We start from the raw sequence: 12,476 nt of genomic DNA, 5'->3' as shown, positions 1-12,476 counted from the left end.
AACTCAACTAATAAGTAATTTGTTTAATTAAGGATTTGGCAACCACAACACATTTTCAAGTACACTGAAAAGTTGTAAGAAAAAAATGAAAAGTAGTGATTAGCATACATAGAAAAGGAAAGATAATTTCCCATTTTATGGCCTGGGGAAACTCCATGCCCCAAAAACCCGCAAAGGTGCCAAGCCAGGGCAGAAGTGGGACCCAGGCTCTGAAAATGCTCTATCATTGACTGGGTCACTCTCATCCAGCATGGAAAACTAACTCCTCTATGGTATTTCATTCTCAAACTTGCAGAAAAAAAAGTAGCCTTTAAACCATTTCTCAGACACCATTCCTGATGTGGAAAATCCGCACGTGCCTGCCTAATTCCTGTGGAATGGCAGCGCTCCTGTCACTCAGGCACAGCGCAGTGTACGCCTGGGTCACTGCACCAGGCTCCCCTCTCCATTCCAGCAGAAGATGTGGTGCTTAAGCTGAGTCTCTGTACTGGTCCCTGAGCACCCCACGTGCTCGCTGCACCCCTCAGCATTCCCCATGCAGCCCACCACCGTGGGTATCGGATTAGCACCAGGCACTCCCAAAATCCTGATCTGTAAACAGGGATGATGCTGAAACCACTGAATACCAGGGAAAGTTGAAGATGATACAGCCACAGCCCTGTTGAAATTATGTTTGTGCTCTCCACCTTCTTTGGCACGTGTGAAAAATTATGGAAAATTGAGAAGTGGCATTAGTCCAGCATCGAGAGCCTTAACACAGGTGTCCTAAACTCATCTTCTAAAAGACACGTAACACTCCCCTCCTTCCTTGCTCAGATACTATCACAGGCAAATTATAAAACTGGTTAATCCTATTTTTAGGATTTAGTTCATCTGCTGGAAATAGCCCCTTGCATTTTTGCACTGCTTCAGTGCCCTAATATGATCTAGTGGAAAAAGCAAGTATTCCCTTTGAGGAGGTTTTGACCTTTTAATTGCAAAACAAATGCCTAAAGATATTTTATGAGAAAATATGTGGGGGGTGGGGGGAGAATAAACAAGCCCCCCACAAACCACTCCTCCATACACTTCCTGCCACTGGTCTGGAGAGATTTATTTAGCTATCTCTCCTACATCAGGAATACTCCTACTTCCCTTACTCCATGTTAACTCCAACATGGAATCACTTACACATTTCTGGAATTTTATGAGAATAAATTTCACTCAAGGTCCATTCACAAAGAAAGTTACTCCATCAATGCCAGGTCTTCCCTGTCTGGGTGAGGATCCTGGCTGACATTCCCAAAGGGTTTTCTTAGCAATTTTCCCAGGGAAGGACAGCAAAGACTGGCATTCTCTAACTTGGTTTATAGCATTGCTGCTGTTAGGAACAGAACCACTTTTCAATAGCAGAAAATGAAAAAGAAACCTGACTATTATGTAAGAGAGGGGAACAAAGTGCCATAGTGGGTACAGAAGAGCAAACTTTTCCAACAGTGTGTACAAATAGTCAGCTTTGAGGCAAGCGATCTTTGTGCTCCTGCTTCCGCCCTCCCACCTGCATTCCCCAGGTGAAGGAGCTGTGGAGCCACAGCCAGACCATGCAGATGGTTTCCCTCCTCTGGGCAGGACGTGTGGCAGAAGCTCAGCATGCCTGTGGACCACAGGCATCCCTGAGACTGCTCCAGGGAGCTCTGTCAGGGATGCCCTTGGCCCATCGCCCATGGTGAGCCATTTCCCACCACCTCCACACAAACACCGGTGTGCAGGGCAAGGAACGTGCTCAGCCAACTGCATTTAAAACTAATTGGGAGTGTTGGAAGTTTACATATGAGATAGATGACAGGAAAAAACAAGGACCTTCATGTCTAAGGATGACCAAATAAACCCTCAGGTTATTGTCCACCATCTCAGTCAGTTCTGATTACGGCAGCACCTTCAGTGACTACCCTCAGCCCCCATTTTTAACATGGTGTTATGACTGAATATGCATTTTACTATGATTGAGTTGCAAAAACCACAAGATTTTAGCTGCCTTAGCCTTTCAGATGTTTCAAACGCAAAGAACATTTGACATGCAGCTTCAAAGTTAATCTCATTTTTAATCTTAGCTTTTAAATAGGAAAAAAACAGTAGCATCACTTTGTGGCTATATGGTTTTATTTATTTTTAATCAAGCATGTTTCATCCTTACAGCATGTTTAATTAACAAAGTTAATTAGCAACTACAGCCAATCTGCAAGGAAACAAAATCTTCTCTGGGGATTAAAAAAATTAAAACATGTTCATTGAGGAGGTCTCATGTTCTCTTTTGAAAAACCTCCAAATGATAAAAGGTTTACAAAAATGCTCTTTGAAAGCACAGTTTATGCTCTTAGGTTTGAATATTTGTATTGTAAGTGGCAAAATTCTCAGCCAAAAACTTTGCAAATAAATAATTAAAGAAGCCAGACAAGGATTGAATTATATCCTTTCCAGATGGAACCAAGCACAAATGTAGTCAGTGTGTTCACGGAAGAAAGATACATTTCAAGTCTCAGTATCACTGGTAGATATTGAAGTAGCTTGTTCTAAAAAACAACAGTTTGAGGAAAGCCCATTTAGTCCAAGAAAAACACAAACTTGCTAAATAATTCTACATATTCGGAACTCCCCTTACACTAAAATCTCTCCTTCACTCTCATTTCCCCACCAGGTTTGACTCATCCAACTGCCAGACAAAAGGAACTCTGTATCAGGTGACAGTAACAGCTCAGGGCTCCACCACAGAGCTGCACTGCTCCAGCCTCTCCCCATCCACCAGGACAGAGGCAGCGACAAACCCCTAGTTCTGAACAAACGCTGATGCTCTTCCCAATGTGGTAACACATCTCCTCAGACCAAGCGCCACAATAAAAGCTACAATGGGTCCACGAAAGGCTCCATTTTTCTCAGTTGTAATTTTTGTATTGCTACTGTACATTGATACAATGAACCCAAAAACTCTAGCAGTGTACTTCAGATTCCCAAACACTGATCTTCATTTTCATTTGGAAACCTCAGATTCAGAAACTTCCAGATACAGGGCTTTGCATCTCCATCTAACAAAGAAAGATATTACTTAAATTAGCTTCTGAATAAAGTAAAATTTTGCTGAAATACATCCATTTGCCAAGACCTAAGCTATACAGGACCAGGATGTATTTTCAGTGGTAAATAGTAATTAAGTACTGTTTTAATGATGAAATGTAATTTTATCTTTAATGAAGAACACAGTCAAGTCTCAAAAAGAATGGAAAATATCCTAGGAACATCATCTGAAAGAGTTAATACTTCAGCAAACCTTAAGCCCCATGATCCCCTGGGAGAAGGGCTCCATCCACCCTGACACTGTTCTTTCCTGTCCTTATCAGCCCCACAACCTTCCAGCATGCATTGACAGCTCTTACATTTTCGACGTGTCAACATTGACAAAGATTTCAAACTTTTCCTTTTCCTATTTTTCAAACTTTTCCTGTTCCTCTGCACACCAAAATTCAGTAGGTATGAAGCAAGTTACTAATTAATTTCTCATAACCAAGTTACTAATTAATTTCTTTGCCCACCTTTTTTTATTCAAGAACAGGAATGTGTTTTCTTCATGTTTCGTCCTGTCTTGGAATTTTTCAATCTGAAGCAATTTCATTAGTAGTGATCAGTCCTGTACCACAAAGTGATGACAGTCCTGTACCAGCTTTCCTTGTCATTTTATAACTTTCACTATTTGAAAAGCCATAAAATCACCACTGACAATGTCAAGCTTTGAAAATACAATGAACATTTGTTTTATTGTTGGTGACTGTGACCAAGCACAGTGGCCAAGGCGTATTCCAGTGAATCCTTCCATGCCTTCTGGAGGCTGTTTTGGAGCAGAGAAATCCCAACCAAGTTTCCACTCTACACTATTGCTGTGAGAGTAACAAGGTTAATAAATACTTTGTTCTCATGGATAAAAAGCAAACAGAAGACTGAGAGAGACTTAGAACCCGAATTTGCAAGGCCTCCAAAACCTCCTTGTGCCTTGGAACCACTCCTTGTCTACTACCTATCAAAATTACTTCTCCTTAACTTTTCCCCCTATATCATTATTTGTAGCCACAGCGTTGTTTTTCCAATGAACCAGAAAAAAACCACAACTAAACCCCATCAAACACGGATTAAACATAGCACAGTGCTAACAACTGACCCAGGGGCAGGGTGTTATTTGTGCAGAAAGACAGTTTGTGCCCGGCTTCCCTCTGCCCTTGGTTTTCCAGGGAGGTTTCCCATCCGAGTGCTGACCAGGCTTGACCCCGTGGGATGGATGAGATCTGACAGGGGAAGAGCCGAGGGTGGAATGGCTGCAGTGAACTCCCGTGCCTCTTTCAGCTCCGATTGCGGGCGCGGCGCTTGGCGAGGCTCCTTCCCCCGACCGTCACCTACAGCGACGGCGCTCGCTGCTCCCTAAATGTCAGAGCATTGTGGAACTGGGCTCCAGAGCCTCAGTGCTTAGCCAGGCCTGCCAATAAAGGAGTCATCCCCAACAAAAAGATATTCATAGCGAATTTAAAGCTGAGCGACGTACGGGCTTTATTTAACTGCTTTTACAACAATCGCAAGGAGTGGAGTTACAATAATGGAAGTACTAATGCTGTCAGGCAGAAGCAGGAAAGATAGAATGAGCCACCAGCAAGGAGCAGCTCCTATTCACTGCTAACTTATTGGTAATAAAAGATAAGCCTACAGAAAATACAATTTGCATTAAATTTCTCTTCTGTAAGACATGATTCTGCCAAATCAGGACAAGTGAAACAGGTAGTAACTTACTTAAACTTTATTTTCTTTGGGTGACACTAACAGTTAGGAAAAAGAAAATTATAACTATAATCTAAAATAAGGATCAGCAATCCTCAGAGGGTCCTCACCAATTTCCAGTGGATTTTCATGTACACTAATCTGAAGTTCAAAGACAACCATCTAGTTACTTTCCAGAAGCATCCAAACGAGGCCAAATACAAAAGAAATGCCATGGAAGAAATCACAGGAGAAGAGGTCAGAAAGGAGGAGGCAAAGAGAGGAACATCATGAGGGCAGAACCTTTGTTATAAAAGCAGAAACATTATCTTTGGCTAAAAATGGGACAGTTATGGCAAAGAAATTAGAAAGGAAATGTTAACAGGAATCCATGGCAGATTATTCCCAATTTGTTTCCATGACAAATTACTCTCCCAGCATGGGGACCTGAGCAGGGAAATTCCCCTCCTCTGAGCATCAGCATGGGAATGGGCAGCAATGCATTTTTAACACAAGCATCCTCTCTCACACTGGCAATTTTTATTATTTCATTGATATTTATTTTTTTCAGCACTGAAATTATGAGTGCCAGGCAGAAAATTTTAATGATACATTGGTATTTCAGAGACTATTTCAAATATATCTATTTATCTATAAATCTAAAATATATCTATTTATCTATTTATTAATGTTGGAGTGTCTTCTTCCATTGGTAGCACTGACTCCACAATACTCCACCTTTTAAATTTTGTACCTATTTAGGCAAAAAAAAAACATAGTTAAGGAGGTCTAGACCCAAAGTCTAAAATTTTTGGGTTTTTTTCTTTTGAACATTGAAATGGTTTTTAACCTTGCTGCTGCAGAAAAACCATCAAGTGAAGAGCAAAAGTTCTATAAATAACTTTCATTAGTCACTGCAAAATAATTAGAATGATAAGAAATAGAGCCACCAAGCAAGACATGGGGGTGGTATCAACCATCACAATCAACGCAGTTTCTTGACTAAGAATAAAATAGGAAAAAAAAGTGATGTTTCCCCCCTCCATTATGCACATATTCAGTTGGAGGACAAAAGATTAATGTCTGTGTGATTCAATGCCAAATCACTGAGATAATTATGAATTATACCAAGCAATCATTTTACAAATCTCCTGGAACATCTCACTTTATGACCATTATTCATGATACTATGCATTCAACTGCAATTCTTTTTTCAGATATATTCCTCTGAAGCCTTTCTTTTGGTCTGAGATTCCAGACCAAAGACAAAAATGAGTTTTTCTAGAAAGACAAAAATGGAGGGAAAACCCCACATTTTTTACCCATCTCTAGAGTCTGCAGAGAGTAGTGAGAGATACATGCTTCTTTTAATAAACAGCCCAAACACAGAGCAGTAAATTGCAGCAGGTAGGGGAGTTACAACTGGCTATCAACTTGAATGCAACCTCCTCAAGTATGAAACATCAAAACCCAAGTGCCAAGAAACACCAAGTAAAGAGCACCAGAATACTGAGCTCTGAAATACATGTAAAGTACAAGTTTTCACATTATAAATTAAACAGTCCATGCATTATGAAAACCTTACATTTACCAGAAAGCAAAGTTAAGGTTTTAGCAGGGCCAAATTCTGCACGGATTTGCTCCCTGTTTAAATCTTTTGATTCAGTATATCCCAGTGAAACTACTAAAACTCACTGCTAAAAATAAATGGGTACTGGATCCATCACACAAAATTTTTTATTATTAAAAGTGGTACATTAACTATAAACCTACTTTGTTTCTGTTCTGAAATACACACCTTAAAGTATAGAGCAGAAGCAATTTGACAAATTCTGCTGTAGTTTGGAATTTTTTTACATAAGTGACTGATTTATCAATTTTAATGTTACATAAATAGTAATATTTATATTTAATTCTGTATTATTTCTGCCAATAAGTTGCAATCCAAGAAGTATACAGGGGGAACTTGTACAATCATGCCATCTGCCAAGTTCTCAAAGAATTATCATCACTGAAGACCTCAGCATTCAAAAAGGAAAAAAAGAAGGAAAGGACTAATAAAAGTCAGTATGGAATATTAATTCAGCAAAAGAAAATTTTACATCACAACATAGGCAGCTGTTGCACAGAGATCCCCATTCTTTTCTAAGGGAATGACTACTTGCTCTTTTTCTCAGGTGCTACTTTTAAAAAATATTTTACACTAATGAAAGCATGTTTAATCGAACCCCTTAAATGGTACCAAACTTCTTCCTGAGAATCCTTTCACAGCACAAGGCCTACAGTTTGCACTTTTCTAACTGGAATATATTGCAGTGTTTATCTACTTTTTGAGGCAACCTCAGAGCCACCAAATTATTGTTATGACTTTCTTCAGTACAGGTGAGTGTGAAAAGCAAATTGTCCCTCTGGTACATGACTAATTCACCTGATCCTCCCTCAGCACTATATGGTCCAGGAGCTCCAGTTCTTTAAATGGGATGATAAGACCATACAGCTTGTTCAAAACTTCCCAGTTTAGCTTGATAGTGCAGTTGAGTTCAGAGTGGGTTAAGAAAGAGGCACAGGGTCATTGCTACATGAAAGTCTGGCCCATGGAGAGAGACAACAGTGTAAGTCACCACCTTTTAATCCCTCTTATTCCCAACACACACAAACTGCCACTCTTCATTTCACACGCCCACACGATGCTTTTTTTGGTCCTAATCCCCAAAAACACCTGCTCTCTTTGCTGGATGCACCAAAGCTGGTGACATTGGGCTGCTCAGTAGAGCTGACATGGGCCTGGTGACACATTAGCCACCAACACAAGGAAGGTGCTGCTGAAGCAGATGTTGCTTCTACATTAGTCAGATTTTTATTTCTGTGATTTGGTGACACTGAAAGCAACAGCAGAGATGTGAATGGAGAAGTTCTGCCTATAGAGCTATCAGAAGATTATTTTTTAATGGATATTCAAGGAAGAAGAAACAGAGCAAGGATCAGAGAGGAACCACCCTGTGTAAGGGCACCTCTCCCAACTTGCCTGCCCTGAGCACATCGTTCAGCACCTCTGCTCTACTCCAGATTTCAAGCCAGCCTACAGCTGCAGGTCATGCACAGAATTCCCGTCAGGGCAAGCAAAGCTGTTCCTCCTCAGTGCCATTGCTCTTAGCAGTGTCTCCCAGCTTGTGAGCGTGTAAATTCTCCTCTCTCTGTCTGCTGTTCAGTTTTAATCTGGGTCAAGCCTTTCTTTAGACTAGACAGTCTCAGTTCTTGTGTTTCTTGTTGGGGCATTGTGGATAGTTTGCAGTATCAGATCCTTACAGCATACAGATTTTTATCCTTTTTATTGTATGATTTACTTCTGTTTTTGGGCTTTTTTCTTAAGTAACTATTTGGAAGCCAGAAGATACCTATCTCCTGCTATATGATGAATTCTTTGGTTTGTGACTCAAACCCCTTCAACCATTTCTAGCAGAAGTGATTGTTTTTTTCACTGAGCCTGGATACAAGACGACCTTGGAAAATGAAAAACAAAGGAAGAAACAAGCAAGCAAGGTTTTCTTTTTGAAAAGGCCTTGGAAGTTGAGCTAACAAATTCCCCCAATCACTTTTCCTCATATAAGTTTTTTCTCTGGAGATTTGGCACATGGAGATGATGTGCTGTGGAAATTCTTTTGAAAGGACATGCATTTCCCTAAGGGGTTTTTAATGAGAATTTATTGCTTATGAAAGATTCAGGATTGGCAGCACTTCAGTCTTCAGTTAATGATCTTTTGTTTATTAACATAAAATGCATCACACTTAACAGGAGTGTAACTTTCCCAACCAATGCATCAAAGCATGGAAGAATTCTCACTCCTTCCATCTTATCCCCTGAGGCTGTCTGAGAGGGTGTTAGCTGAAATTCATATGGTTGTCCTCTATGAAAATGAAGTCTTGTTTCACGTAAAGCTGAAAATCATGGAAACATTTTTTCATAACCAGACACAAACTAACAGCAAGAAATGTCAGAACACTACTGTGACTTCTCACAGCGCCTTTTCCTTCCGCAGAAACCTTTTACCAGAGCCAGAAAGCATTTGCTTAGTCCTAATCCAAATTACTTTTACATTCTGTGGGTAACATTCATGCAAAGTACTGATTCCACATCCTGGTAGTAAATTACCATCTTTAGAAAATCAACAAATTCTCAAAGAGTGATGAAGACTATATTCAACCAGGTCTGTAAACCAGAGAACCTAGAAACACACCCCTAAGCCACCTCTTGTATATTTAAGGAAATAAAAAGGCAGAAATACATTTTTACACCAAAAAAACAAAAAAAACCAACAAAAAAACAATGAAACCCAACACTGAAGGAAAATGGGTGTAAGGCACAAACCTCAAATTCATTGTGTTGGATACTAAGCTCAACCAAACTTGTAGATCCCACTGCTTTCTTCATCACTAGCTTTCCTTTGGCTCTGCCCAAGAGATACACCCAGTTCTCATTTGTTTGTGAGAGTGCTTGGAAAGATTTTCCTCCCTGCTCTCTACAAAGCTTTTCACTTTTGTTATTACAGTTCAAAGACGATACCTGATTTTGCTTCATTACTGGTTGACCTCTTACCTCTGTTTTCCAACTCCTTTGTTCCCAGATCATCACAACAATTCCTGGTATCCTTTGTAATCTCTTTTTAAAGGAAGATGTTACACAGTGAGATGTGTTTCTATCCATGCAGAAAGCCCACAGCATGAGGACTTACGGTTTTCTTAACTGGCTGCACTTGCTATGTCTTTTTTCTCTCTGAGCTATATTTATTGTAAACTCTATAACCTTCTGGATGTCGCTCATGTCTTGTTCTAAGTGAACATTGAAATACCTTGTAAAAACCATGTGAATAAGAAACAAGACCAAAGTGATTTTTATGCTGTGCTCACTTTGCTCACAACTCTTCTCTTGACTTTTTTTTTTTTTTGTGTTTTCACAATTGTTCAAAACTTACATGTTTTGATATAAATCACTAACAAATCTGCAATGACCTTCCACTCACAGAGAAAATAAAAAAAGGATCAAACCTGGTCAGAAAGAGTAATTTTCTTTACTTATTGTTTTCTTTTTGGTTTTTTTTCTTGTAATATCATTTTGCACCTTCAAGAATACTGTTCTGGTAAAACCCAGAAATACTACTCAGTCAGGGGAGAGGTTTCTGCTGGAAATTGTCTACATTTTAAGGCCAAAGGAGCTGAAACGCAGATCAGGCCCCTGAAGCAGTGTTTTCTGTTGTAACCCATCCCTGCTCTGCTCTACCAACCCACCTGAGATACAAGAGAATTTCTTCTTACATCATTATACAGAAAATCAAATAATCTGAACAGAGAGATTACACTTTTGGATACAGCACTTTTGATACACCCCCAGCAGGTGTCTTCCAATAGGATTCTCAGCAAGTGACAGATGAAATAATTATTTTCTGAGAGCATTTCTGAAATGTCTACATCAAACATATTAAAGATTTACCAACAGCCAATAATTGCCACTTAATTTTCAGTTTCAGAAATGTGATCCTGTTTATTGAATGCAAAGATTTCAAAAGAGAAAGAAATTCAGACTTATGTATAAATTTCTGTGGGCTTGGATAAGCTACAGTTTTGTGAAGAGAAAAACAGATGAAAGCTAATAAGAAGGAGATATATATATATATATATTTTTTTTTTTTTTTATTTAAAGTGATGCTGTAACACAAACTTCCCTGGAAAAAGTTATAAACAGCTGGACTTCCCACTGTCCTCCCCCAGATTAAGGAACATGTTTCACTGTGCCTTAAAGAAAATAATGTTCGGTACACCACCTCTCACCATGCCAGAAAGAAAACAAGCACTGTGCTGAAAATCACTTTGAAGTATCCTTCAGTAACCCAACACACAAATTCATATTCATGCATCCTTATAGCAATAAAATCAGCTCCATGCTAATGATATAATTGTTTCTTCTATCATTCTGTCTATAAAAGAAGACTAGATAAAGTCAAAGGCAGTGGCCTCTGGCTGATTACGTGCTTTGACAAATTAGATGATTAACTGAAACCTCAAACCCAAGCTTTGCTGTCTCAGTAGACCCAGAAGAGGAGAAGAAAAGCTTTGCTTTTGAAAGGACATGGCTCTACAGGGAGCTCAGCCCAGCCTGAGAGTGCTCCTGAAAGAGCAGTGTTTGTACTGAGCCCACAGCCCTGCACACAGCCTAATTCCAACAGAGAAATTACAGCTGTCACTTTAGATCATGGAAGCAGCATATGGCAATATATGCAAAATGCTTTCCAACATGTTCAAGTAGAGATGGAGAAACTAAGTTATCAATGACAGTTTTACCACATAATATACCAGGGTAACACTTAACAACACTGAAAATGAAATCCAGACGTATCAGTGGGGCGATGGCAGTATTCCTATATTTATGAAGGTGTTTAAATTCGCATACTGTCAAATCACAGCTAGGAATAAAACAGGGAAGACTGAATAGCAACAGGCACAACAGGCACAAAGATCCATTTGTGTTGTCCAAGTTGTTTTACTGAGCCCAGTTAAAAAACTCAACATGTGGTACCCTGAATTTGCCTCAGTACCTCAAGCCCTGCTCTCTGAATATTAAATGACAAAACATTATCAGGTGAAAGCTTACTACTGTCTGTCCTTCCAGCTAGTAGCTCAACAAAGCTGGGCCAGAACTGCTACTTAGGATTTTTTCAGTTATTTGTGATGTGACTGAAAATGCTATTACAAAAGAGTGTACTGTCATCCACAAGTAAGCACAATCTAAAAAAAAAGACTTTCTGTTTAGAACCTGAATCAGGGAAGCAAACACCTTCAAGAAACCCCAGACAAATAGAATTCTCTTGGGGCATTTAAAATCATTTTCCCCAAAGACAGCAGCCAGCTCTGCTCTGTGAATGAGGCCAGCTTCTCAGAGCTCAAATAGCATCAACTTCAATGAAAGTTCAACTTACAGCAAACAAAACAAGTAATTTAAAAGATAAGGATGAATAAGGATTAAGATGTGTTAGTGTTCAGGCATTTCCAAACATATTAAATGTATATTAAGAAATACTAACTGTCTGAAGTATTAAAATGGAAATGCTTTCAGCAGTTCAAATGTCAACCAGACACTTAGGCAATTCCACATTTCTCCAGTTTCAGCAAAAAAAACATGTTTTGAAATCATTTGATGTTTGAATAAAGCTCTTTGCCTTTTTCCACAGCAGATGCATTGTATCTGGTTAATGAACTGTGCTCTGAAATAACTTATTACAGTCATCACCACAGCCAGCTACATCACCTTTGGCAGCAAGCAAAATAAAAATCACACAGTGCTCACATAGCATCACCACAAGGATTACTTCATTTACAAAATCAGGAAAAGCTCCATTTCAAATCAAGGTATTGATTATTTCAGAATTTAATCCCACAGTCAAAAGCTGTAACAAGAAAATAAATCTAATAAAGGGCATTTTCCAATTAAGTAAGTGACCCTAATCTTGATTTTGAATTTCTTTGATATTAGAGATCATAAAGTAGAACTACACTTTAAGTATCCAGGTTATTGGAGTAGGAATTTAAACAGACATATATAAACCAGGTAATTAATTCTGCAGGTAAATCTCCCTCATCATGGCCATGTCTTTAGTACTTAAGATCAAAACAGCTGAGAGAAAATTCATACATTGGTACCTTGAGGTTTTTCTGCT

The 12,476-nt window shown here is 39.2% G+C and overlaps 1 protein-coding gene across 14 annotated transcripts in view; it reads right to left on the bottom strand.

Annotated features, from left to right (window-relative positions):
• Nucleotides 1-12,476, bottom strand: part of NCKAP5 (NCK associated protein 5) — a 450,570-nt gene that overhangs the window by 198,321 nt on the left and 239,773 nt on the right. The gene's annotated exons all lie outside the window — the stretch shown is intronic.

Source organism: Anomalospiza imberbis, chromosome 7 (assembly GCF_031753505.1).
Source record: "Anomalospiza imberbis isolate Cuckoo-Finch-1a 21T00152 chromosome 7, ASM3175350v1, whole genome shotgun sequence".
Taxonomy (NCBI): domain Eukaryota; kingdom Metazoa; phylum Chordata; class Aves; order Passeriformes; family Viduidae; genus Anomalospiza; species Anomalospiza imberbis.
The sequence above is the reverse complement of the archived record's forward strand: the minus strand, read 5'-3'. Positions and strand labels throughout refer to the sequence as shown.